Below are 10,812 nucleotides of genomic sequence, written 5' to 3' on the forward strand. Positions count from 1 at the left end.
AAAACAACTGTGCAATAAATGAGGACAATATCCCCAAACGTAAACAATGTCATTATACAAATAATATCAGAGGTAGAAATGTACATTGCAATATGATAAATATCTCAATATAACAATTGTTTTAAACAGAGGTAGAAGCATACTCTCATACAATAGAGGTAGAAGCATACTCACATACAATGTTCAATATACAAGAATCAACACCAATGCAATTTTCTAATAACAATAATTCACAAATACTAATCATCCCATCAAACCAGGTAATTCCCCCCCCTTTTTTTTTTTTCATAAACACCCCTGAGTCCATATAATACCTCCCCCATCCCCTCAACCCTATACCATCTACTAAATGATGTCCCTAAACCAGAGGGCAAACTCTGTTGGGAGAGGGGGCGTCGTCCTCTAAGATTGCTTCTAGCTGACATGGGGGCGACGTTCTTCTCAGGGGGTTCCATGAAAGCAAATGATGGTAAAATTCCCAGAATAACATTTTGTCGAGGAAATTGTAACTAGCCTCTGAGTGTTTTGAGGAGGTCCGGCCAGAGTGTTGTCAAAATTGTACACCATTTGAAACTGTCTTGTGTAGTTGGTACCAAAAAAAAAAAAAACCAAAAAAAGGTCTAATTTTAGCGCTATTAAAAACATGACGTCATAGTAACCAGGTGAAATTGATGTTGTGGGGCCCCATCTTCATCCTGGAAACTTCAAAGATTACTGAAGGAAAATTTGTTGTTTGTTACAGGAAAGGTAAACATTATCTACAAAGACATATACAGACATATATATTCGATGGAAGGTATAATAAAGACAGACAGATATGAGGAAAGGCAAAGAAAGTTTATCAAGTATCATCATCATCATCATCATCATCATCATTATCATTATCATTATTATTATTATTATTATTATTATTACTATTCTGTCCCATTTCATGGCTCCTGACCTGAGACAGAAACTCTGAGATATCTCTTATAAACAGGCTTGGAATTGAAGAAGGACTGAGCCATAGTCCAACTCCAAAACCAGCTCTATATACATATAAATAAAGGCACAGTATATATGTAAAAAAATGTTTTATACTTACTAAACATATTCGGGTTCTGTGTTGATCCATATTAGGTTGTAACTAGTGTCCATGCATCAGTATTTAAATATCCAGGGTCCCTTAAGTTCTTTGAAGATGAGTGGTTTCCTGTGGAGATAAGAAAAGAACCCTGCCCCCAACCTATATGCTTTTCTTACCATCAGTATGATCATCATCCTTGTGAATGAATTATTTTTCTTTTCCAAGGGGCTTCTTCTCTTCAAACCGAACCTTTATTAATTTTGACGGTATCCACAATTTTTCCTCTCCTGTGGAGACAAGAGCAAAACCCCTTCCCCAACGCAGCACATCTCCTGGCTTCCACTGCGAGGTCAGCACATCCTTGAAATAAACTGGTTGATTTAATTCAGCAGACTTTTCCATTATCCAATGTCTTTCTGCAGCCGTTGTCCCCTTCTCATTAGCGTTGAGAAAATTCAAGGTTAATAAAGCACTATGTAACCTATTTCTAGGGGTATTTTCCACCCCTTTCTGTTTGTTTAACATATCCTTTATAGTTCTATTTGATCTTTCTATGACTGCTTGACCTGTAGGATTGTATGGTATACCTGTAACATGCTTAATATTGTAATAAGCAAAAAACTGTTTCATTTTCCTAGAGACATAAGCTGGACCATTATCCGTCTTTATTTGTGTAGGTATACCCATGATGGCCATAACTTCTAATAAATGAGTGATTACTGAATCAGCTTTTTCTGAGCTTAAAGCAGTTGCCCATTGAAAACCTGAATAAGTGTCAATGGTGTGGTGTACATATTTTAATTTGCCAAATTCTGCAAAGTGAAACACATCCATCTGCCAGATTTCATTCCTTTGAGTGCCCTTTGGATTAGCCCCTGCAGGCAGTGGTGTTTGGTTATAAAAAGAGCAAGTAGGGCATTTCTTTACAATTTCCTTAGCTTGTTGCCGTGTAATAGAAAATTCTTTCTTCAAGCCTTTGCTATTGACATGATGTTTTTTATGAAATTCAGAGGCCTGCAGCACACTACCAATCAACAATTGATCAATTTCTGCATTACCTTTTGCTAGAGGACCTGGCAGACCCGTATGAGATCGGATGTGTGTTATATACATAGGGCAAAGCCTGTTCCTGATCATGTCTTGTACCTGGATAAACAATGAGGTTAGTTCTGTATCATCAGGTATAAATTCAGCAGTTTCAATATGTAAGATTACTCTTTCTGCATATTGTGAATCAGTAACTATATTAAGCGGTTCTTTAAAATCCCTTACCACCATAAGAATGGCATATAATTCTGCCTTCTGGACAGAATCATAAGGGCTTTGTTCCACCTTACTCAAATCTTCTGATTTGTAACCTGCTTTCCCTGATTTATTAGCATCAGTATAAAATGTACGTGCTCCAGTTATTGGAGCATCACGGATGATTCGGGGGAGAATCCAAGAAGTTCTCTTTATAAAGTTAAGCCTCTTGCTTTTCGGATAGTTGTTATTGATTTCTCCCAAAAAATTAGCGCAAGCTCTTTGCCATGGTTCGTTATCTTCCCACAACTTTTTTAGTTCATCAGCAGTGAAAGGAACTATAATTTCTGCTGGGTCTATGCCTGCTAGTTGACGAAGTCTCAATTTGCCTTTTATAATTAATTCAGAGACTTTTTCCACATAAGTTTTTATTTTCTTACTTGGTTTATGTGGTAAAAAGATCCATTCTAAGATAATATCATCTCTCTGCATTAAAATTCCTGTAGGAGAAATTTTGGAAGGCAATATGACGAGAATACAACTGAGCTTTGGATTCACCCTGTCCACATGTGTCTCTTGTAATTTCTCCTCAATCATTCTCAGCTCCTTTTCTGCTTCAGCTGTTAATTCTCTGGGACTGTTTAAGTCTTTTTCACCATCCAAGGTTTTATTTAAATGAATTATCATATCAGGTGTTATGCCAACAGCTGGTCGTAAGCTGGAAATGTCTCCTAACAACCTTTGAAAGTCATTGAGAGTCCGTAACCGATCTCTCCTAATTTGTGCTTTTTGTGTCTTAATTTTTTGCAAACCTATTTTATAACCTAGATAATTAACAGAATCTCCTCTCTGAATTTTTTCAGGAGCAATCTGCAATCCCCATTTAGGTAAAAGTATTTTTACTTCTTCAAACAGTCTTTCTAAAGTAGCCATGTTTGAATCAGATAACAGAATATCATCCATGTAATGATAAATTATCGACTTGGGAAATTGCTTGCGTATTATTTGCAATGGTTGATTTACAAAATATTGGCACAGGGTGGGAGAGTTCAACATGCCCTGTGGGAGGACGGTCCACTGGTATCTCCTTGTAGGTTGAGAGTTATTATAAGTAGGCACTGTGAAGGCAAACTTTTCTCTGTCCTTTTCTTGTAAAGGTATAGTGAAGAAACAATCCTTTAAATCAATTACTATGAGAGGCCATCCTTTTGGTAATAAAGATGGCAGAGGAATTCCAGATTGCAGAGAGCCCATAGGTTGAATAACCTTATTGATAGCCCTGAGATCTGTCACCATTCTCCACTTACCAGATTTTTTCTTAACAACAAATACAGGAGAATTCCAAGGGCTGGTAGATTCTTCTATATGTCGAGCATCTAATTGCTCTTGTACCAGCTGTTCTAAAGCCTGCAACTTTTCCTCAGCTAAAGGCCATTGCTTTGTCCATATTGGTTTCTCAGTCAACCATTTTAGAGGCAGTGCTGTTCGTATCTCTGAAGGGCCATCAATTGCTTTGCATTCTTGTACAGCCCGAACAGCCGGTTTCCGCCTTCTGTAATATCTTTTAATATTTCCCTCGGTGATATAGGCTCTAGAAGCAGCAGGAATGTTAATTTGGGTATTCCATTGCTGCAACAGGTCACGGCCCCATAAATTCACTGCAATATTGGCTACATATGGCCTTAATTTTCCTATTTGTCCTTCTGGCCCTATGCATTCAACCCATCTCGTGCTCTGCCTTACTTGAGATAGGGTTCCAATTCCCAGGAACTGAACATTTACATCCTGAAGAGGCCAATACGGATGCCAAGATTCTGGAGTAATGATACTTACATCCGCACCTGTGTCCAGTAGGCCAGTAATAAAAATGCCATTTACACACACTCTTAACTTTGGTCTTTGTTCATTTATAAAAGTCTGCCAAAATACACGTAACTCATCTTTCAGGCCATTTTTGCTTTTAACAGCAGGCATGGGGCTTTCTAATTTTCTTGACGAGGCATGTTCTCGGCAGTAACCGGAAATGACTGGACCACATTCGCCATGGGGGCCTGCGAGAGGCCCCCCATTGAGTTTCCCAGTGGCAACAGGTTGCCTTGTCTATCTCTTGTTGACCTGCACTCATTTGTCCAGTGTCTGCCTTTTCCACATCTCCTACATATACCTGAAGGCTGAGTCCTCCTACGTCTGTTATTTCTAGAAGAGACATTATTATTATTATTGTTATTATTATTATTATTATTATTGTTATTATTATTATTTCTGAAAATCCGTTGTCTGCAATTCCTTTTAATATGTCCCATCTTGCCACAATTAAAACATTTGGTAACTTGATGTCTCCTTTTTGCATTAGAAATTGCTTCTTCTACCCATGCTTCAGTGCCATAGTCAAATGATTCAACATTCATTGTATGTAAGACCCATTCGTCCAAGGGCGCTGATCTCATCTTTAAAGGCCCCAGGATCCTTTTACACTCCACATTGGCATTCTCATAAGCCAAAGACTCAATTATTATACGTCTTGCTTCTGGGTCAGATATCCCTATCTGTACAGCTTTAGTTAGCCTTTGTAAAAAATCACTAAAGGGTTCTCTCTGACCCTGTTTAACTCTGATATATGATTCTAGTCTCTGTCCTGGGTCTTGAACCCTGTCCCAAGCCTTTAAGGCTGCTGTAGTACATATGGATAAGGTGTGTTCATCATAATTAGCTTGTTCCAGAGGATCGGAGAAAAGTCCTTCACCTAGAATTTGATCTAGGGAGATCTCAATTCCCTTTGCTCTTTCCTGCTGTTCTAAAAGTTTAGCCTCTTGTCTGAACATGCATTTCCAATTTAATTGTGACCCACTCTCTAGAACAGCTGATACTAATTGTACCCAATCATGGGGCGTTGCCTTATTGCTTATAGACCAAGTTTTGAGCATCTCTCTAACAAAGGACGAATGTAGCCCAAAGTTCATAATAGCTTGTTTAATTTCTTTGAGATCATTCATACGGACGGGTTCCCATGTATATTCCTTGATGACTTTAGGGTTTTTGGAACCAGTCACCTTTTCTGACGTTACTATTGGAAAGGCAGGTAGAACTTTATGGAAATTATCCCGGAGAGTTTTACTCATTGACGGAGTTAAATTTCGCCTTTGTACCGTTTGCTCCTGTTCTATAATTTCCTCAATCTTTTCTAATCTGCTTACTATTCCCTTCTGTAAGGCCTGGATCTCATGTCCAGAATTATGCTCCAAGGCCTTCATGGAGGATTCCAAAACATGAAGTTTGTCCAGTAGAGTTAGTATCTCATCCTTGGATAGAATTTTCATGGCATGAATTGTGCCTTCTTGTATTGACAATCTGTCAGCCAATCTGTCATATCCTTTAGTCAAAGTCCGATTTTCACATTCAGCAGTTTTAATTCTCTCTGATAATGTTTCAGACAGGGACTGAAGTTTACGATCCAAATCAGCTGTTCTCTCCTCCGCAGCAATGAGTCTCTCCTTAATATCAGACTGTAGTTTTTCTAAATTTTGCTCATTTGACCGAGTCATATCAGACAAAGCCCTATTCCCTTCCTTGAGACCTTCAAACTCTTTCTTGGTGTCAGTCTGAATTGTTTTTGCAAATACCTCGACCGACTTAAAGTTGTCACTCAAAACAGTTGTGCCCTTTCTTAAGCATTCAACCTCTGTCCTAAGAATCCTGGTTTCATTCTGTAAGGACTTTATCATTTTTCTATTTTCAAACCATGTAAGGGAGAAACCAAATACGAGAAAAATTGCAAGCCCTATAAACATCCAAGTTATGGGAATATCATATGTATCCTGTAATATTTCTACCATAGTATAATTAAATAGATTGCAGAAGCTTTCAACGGTGATATGGTCAGACATTTTTTTTTTTTTTAATCAAAAGAAATTTTACCTGAAATGACCGTTCCCTGCCAGTAGGTCGCTAGGGCAATAACCGCTCGGCCAAACCGAGTCTGCAGTACCGGTGGAGCTCAAATGTTGGGACTCCGGCAGTAACCGCTAGTCTCCGGCAGGTCAGGGCCCAGGCCGAACTCAGCCGGGACTGGTGCTGCCTGAGGGGTTAGCGAGCTCGGACTGAGTCACCCGAGCACACACACGTCCTTTGCTCCGTACAAGCGGGGCTGGGACAGGCTAGTCTGGGAAACTGCTCTGTAGCAATCAAGAGCCCAAGGCCGAATCCCTGCCACGCAGTGTGGGAACTGGAGCTGAAGGCTCCCAAATGCCCGAGTTGGACGCCAAATGAAGGTGCGTGGTTGATCGGCAGTTATGATTCACCAGACAAGCTTTAATATATATAATTCAGTTTTAATAAAGGAAAGGAAAGGGAACTTACAAATCCAAGGTTCCAGCGAGGAGGGCAGGAAAACAAAGAGCGAGCGGGCCACAGGCCCGCAAGATTTTATAAGTCAATATTAGCCTAAGGGGGACACGCCTAAGAGGGACACGCCTAAGAGGGACACGCCTTTAGACCAAGGGGGCCACGCCTTTAAACCAAGGGGGACACGCCTTACAAAACAAGGTTTTGGGCTAGGCTTCCCCTTCAGTCAAGGAGGATATTGGTGAAGGAGGGTTACAAGACAGTTTTTCTTGTGTGAAGCAGTAGGAAGGATCCCAAGAGGATGCCCTGCGTGGCGAACACGTCTGTGTTCTTTTGGATGACCTGTATGACATGTCCCTTGAGAAGGACTTCTCTTTGGAAACTGATGCTTACTCTTTGAAGGGGAGTGAATCTCTCCCTTCTTCTATGCTCTGAGGTCAGGTTAATTACTTGGAAACTGACTCCCATTAATAATATTAGGATTTATTTATTTGCCTATGTATTTGTACGTGTATGTGTGTGTGAGTGAGTGTAAGCATCTTTACCACATGCTTGCAGGTGCATGCGGAGGCCAGGAGAGGAACTGGAGTACAGGCATTTGTGAGGAGCCTGTTGTTGGAGTGCGACCCAAAGCCAGATCCTCTAGGAGAACAGCAACTGCTCTTAGGGATGAGTCCTCTTTCCAGCTCCTCCCTCCACATACTTCTATTTATTTACATAAAAATACAGAGCTGCTTTTCAAAATTCCTCTGCTCTCTCTTAGGAAGAGTCAGTCATGTAAGTACCTTAGAGCAAATCCTTTAAACCGCCAAAGCCTCAGTTTGCAAAGCTGTCAAATGGGCCAAGAAGACCCATTGGGCGGTTTTGGCTCCAAAATGCATTCTATTTGTTCTCTATAGATAATCCTATCCACCCAATTATAACGCTGGTAACTTGTGTCTATAATTACAGTAATAAAGCCCCCAGAGGCTGAGACAAACACTGAGAACACCAACCGTGGATCACTTGGAGCCAGGATGATAATGATACGTTGTATAAATGTGTTTTGTACACACACAATGACTCTGAAAATTTGCTCGGATCTAGAGAAGGTTTAGGAGGCTCCACTTCATCGGTACTGCTGGCAAGTCTGGTGACAGCGTCAAGCATTTCTCATTCTGAAATAAGGATTTTTTGGTTTTATAACTTTTGGCACTTTCTCTTTATCTTCTCATTCCACATTTATCACTTCAATAAGCATTTCTCGAGCGTTTCCTAGGTGCCAGGTTCCTTTGCAGGGCCTGGGAGAAGGGCAGTCAACCAAGCAGAAACCCAGGCCTTACCATAGCAGGGGTGGGGGTGGGTGGGTGGGCTGTATGCAAGGCAGACTGGTTTAAACATCTGTAGCTGTTGTAACCGTGAAGTGGAGCCAGAGGTGTTGAGCTGGCACGGTGGGTGGGTCAGGCAGTCACCACCGGGCCTAACCATCTACTGGAATCACGTGGTGGAAAGTGAGGACCAATTCCACAAGCTGTCCTCTGGCTCCGCATACACTTCCCACCACAATAAATCAATAAATGTTAAAAAAAAAAAAGATGTGGTACGAAAGCGACCAATGGGGGGAGGGGTCAGCAAAAGGGGGGGTGTTTTGTGAGCTGAGTCCCAAATAAGGAAATCTCTCTAGAGTCTAGAGTCTAGATTGAGGGCACGGCATGACCATGGCCTAGTGTGGAGCCTCACTTAGAGATGGGACTCAGGTGGCTCTTGCCATCCATTGCCTGTTCTTGCTTGAACTGTGCTGGGCAGGACTGATGAAGATATTCATTCATCAGCAAAAGTTTGTGAAGGGTTATTGCATGCCAGCCCCCCTGTGCCTGCCCCCCAGAAACAAAACTGACGCAATCCCAGTTCACTGCTGACCTCCAGCGTGAGGCAGTGGAGTAGCACGGTGGAAATGGCCCTGGGAATTCCTCTACCCCTGGCTAGCTGTCCAGTTAGCAGTTAATGGAGCTTCTCTGGGGTACCCTTTCCGTAGCCGAAAACAGCCTGCGTTTCTGGATACAAGGCCCTGTCTGCTGTTAGCACTGTGGTTCAGGGTGTGAGGACAGTTTTAGATGACTCTGTTTACCAAAGAGAAGGTTCCCTCAGACCCTCTGCCATTCTGCTAAGGCAGGTTACCTGCGCTATAAGGTAGGAGCCCATGGAATAGGCTCCTGGCTTTTCTGTCAGCATGCTTGGTTCCTGCAGAACAGGACCAGCTCCAGGCGTTCAGGCAGTTGAGATGTGCGGAGACAAGTCTCCCTTGACAGAAACCGTCAGTTTAATGAGTGGAATTAAAAATGCAAATGGTGGGCTCAACTGTGGTGTAATTAAACCAGCGGAGCAGCTCCCTCAGACAGGGGCTCTCATGCCCTGTTTGTGGTGCTGGGTCCTGTTTATGTCTAGGCAGCTAGCTTGCCTTGGGCTTGCCAAGTGGGGGAGCTCACTTCACTATTTACCTTCTTCTCAGGGGGCTGTGGGGCCTAATGAGGGTGGCTTTGCGGTTCCCTGATGAAAGATGCCGTAAAGTATAAAGTCCTATTATGTAAGTAGGAAACCACACCTCAGCATCTGCGACCCACTAGCACCAAAGAGAACCCCAGCAGCCTTTCAACCTATTTGTCAATTGCCAAAGGCTCTCCTCTCAGCACAGGTGAAGCAATAATAAATAGAAACTGGACGTATATTCCAGGTATCTGAGTCATGTCGATAAAAATACAGTCATACTGCCCCTTAGGTTTCCCCTTTCCCCCAGCCCCCTCCCCGCTCCTGCTCCAAAACAAAACCCCTCTCCCCGGGGGTGGGAGTGGGGTGGAGAATATGCACTGGTTGAGATGGGTGTGTGCAAGGTGCAAAGCTCAGAGTAAGGAAGCTCCTGGTTTGGAGGAAAAGTGCTTGGTGGATGCGCTTGAGTTACCATGGCGACCGGGGGACAATGCTCTTGGGCGCGCAGAACCCATGTTTGCGGCATTACGCTTCAGAAGGGGGATTTAGAGATGCAGAACAAAACATAATAAAGAAGCATCAAGCCTAATAAGACTAGGGACTGAAAGAAAGCCAGGGACTTCTGTTTAGACACCACAGCGTTCTTGCGTTGTGGGTCTGGGAAGTGATCCAAGACCGAGGCTTGTTCATTATACCTCCCAGGCCGCAGGCATTCAGAAAGGCTTTCTGCATTGAAATTGCAACTTTTTTCTCACCTGGCTGCAAAGAGAACCCACTGAGTTTAGAACAGTATGCAAGGAAGAGATTTTTCTCTCATTTAAACAACATCCCTTTGTACCTGGTCGATAAGATACAAGGGGAAAAAAACAAATAAATTAAAAAAAAAGAGAGCCCAGCTTGAATATTGAGCAAGTTGCCAAAACTGAGCCTGGAACACCCCCGTGGTGTCTTTATTGGGTAACACGAATACCAGTTTTGGATATGGCCTCATTCATCAAAGCCTCGGATGCTCCAAGAGTTCTGATGGAAAGGAAATAGCAAGAAGCTGCTTTCATCATTTACATAATTAAAAAAAATTGCTGGAGTCTTTTGTTTGGTGCCTCTGGCCACAGACAGCTGACACCTGCTTTCGGGGTGCACAGTACTTTCTACCACTTTTGTTAGCAAGGAGTGGGCCCTGTATCCTGAACCTGGGAGAGGGACTTGCAGGGTTACAACTTATTGGCAAACATAGTGGAGAGGCAGGAGATTTGGTGCCAGTGCAGGCAGCCCGCTGGTCCCTCCGTGGCCATTGGCTGCTGTATGGCAGTCTGGTTGAGCGGAAGAAGCGTGGAGTCCTCTGAGGAGATCTGTTTCTGCCTCGCCAGCTCATGTTGCTCAGAGAGGAGTCAGGCGGTAGGCATTCTGCGAATGTATGAATTCCGTCCCTGTGGGTCAAAGGAAGTCATTTCACAGCCCCTCTTTGTGGAGGCTGACAAACGGCACAGAACAACATCATCCGGGGCTTCCCGGGAAGCCCCTCAGCGCCGGTGCAGATGGGGGCAGCTTCGGTCTGACCTCAGGATCAATATTTAGATATCAAATTCCTTTTTGGAGATCCCGCCATATGACATGCTCTGGATGGATTTCAGTTGGGGTAATCAGCGTGAAACCCAGATTTTCAGTGTATTCCCCAGCAGCAGCGCCTATTTCTCTGACTC

The sequence above is a fragment of the Arvicola amphibius genome, chromosome 8 (assembly GCF_903992535.2).
Source record: "Arvicola amphibius chromosome 8, mArvAmp1.2, whole genome shotgun sequence".
Taxonomy (NCBI): Eukaryota; Metazoa; Chordata; class Mammalia; order Rodentia; family Cricetidae; genus Arvicola; species Arvicola amphibius.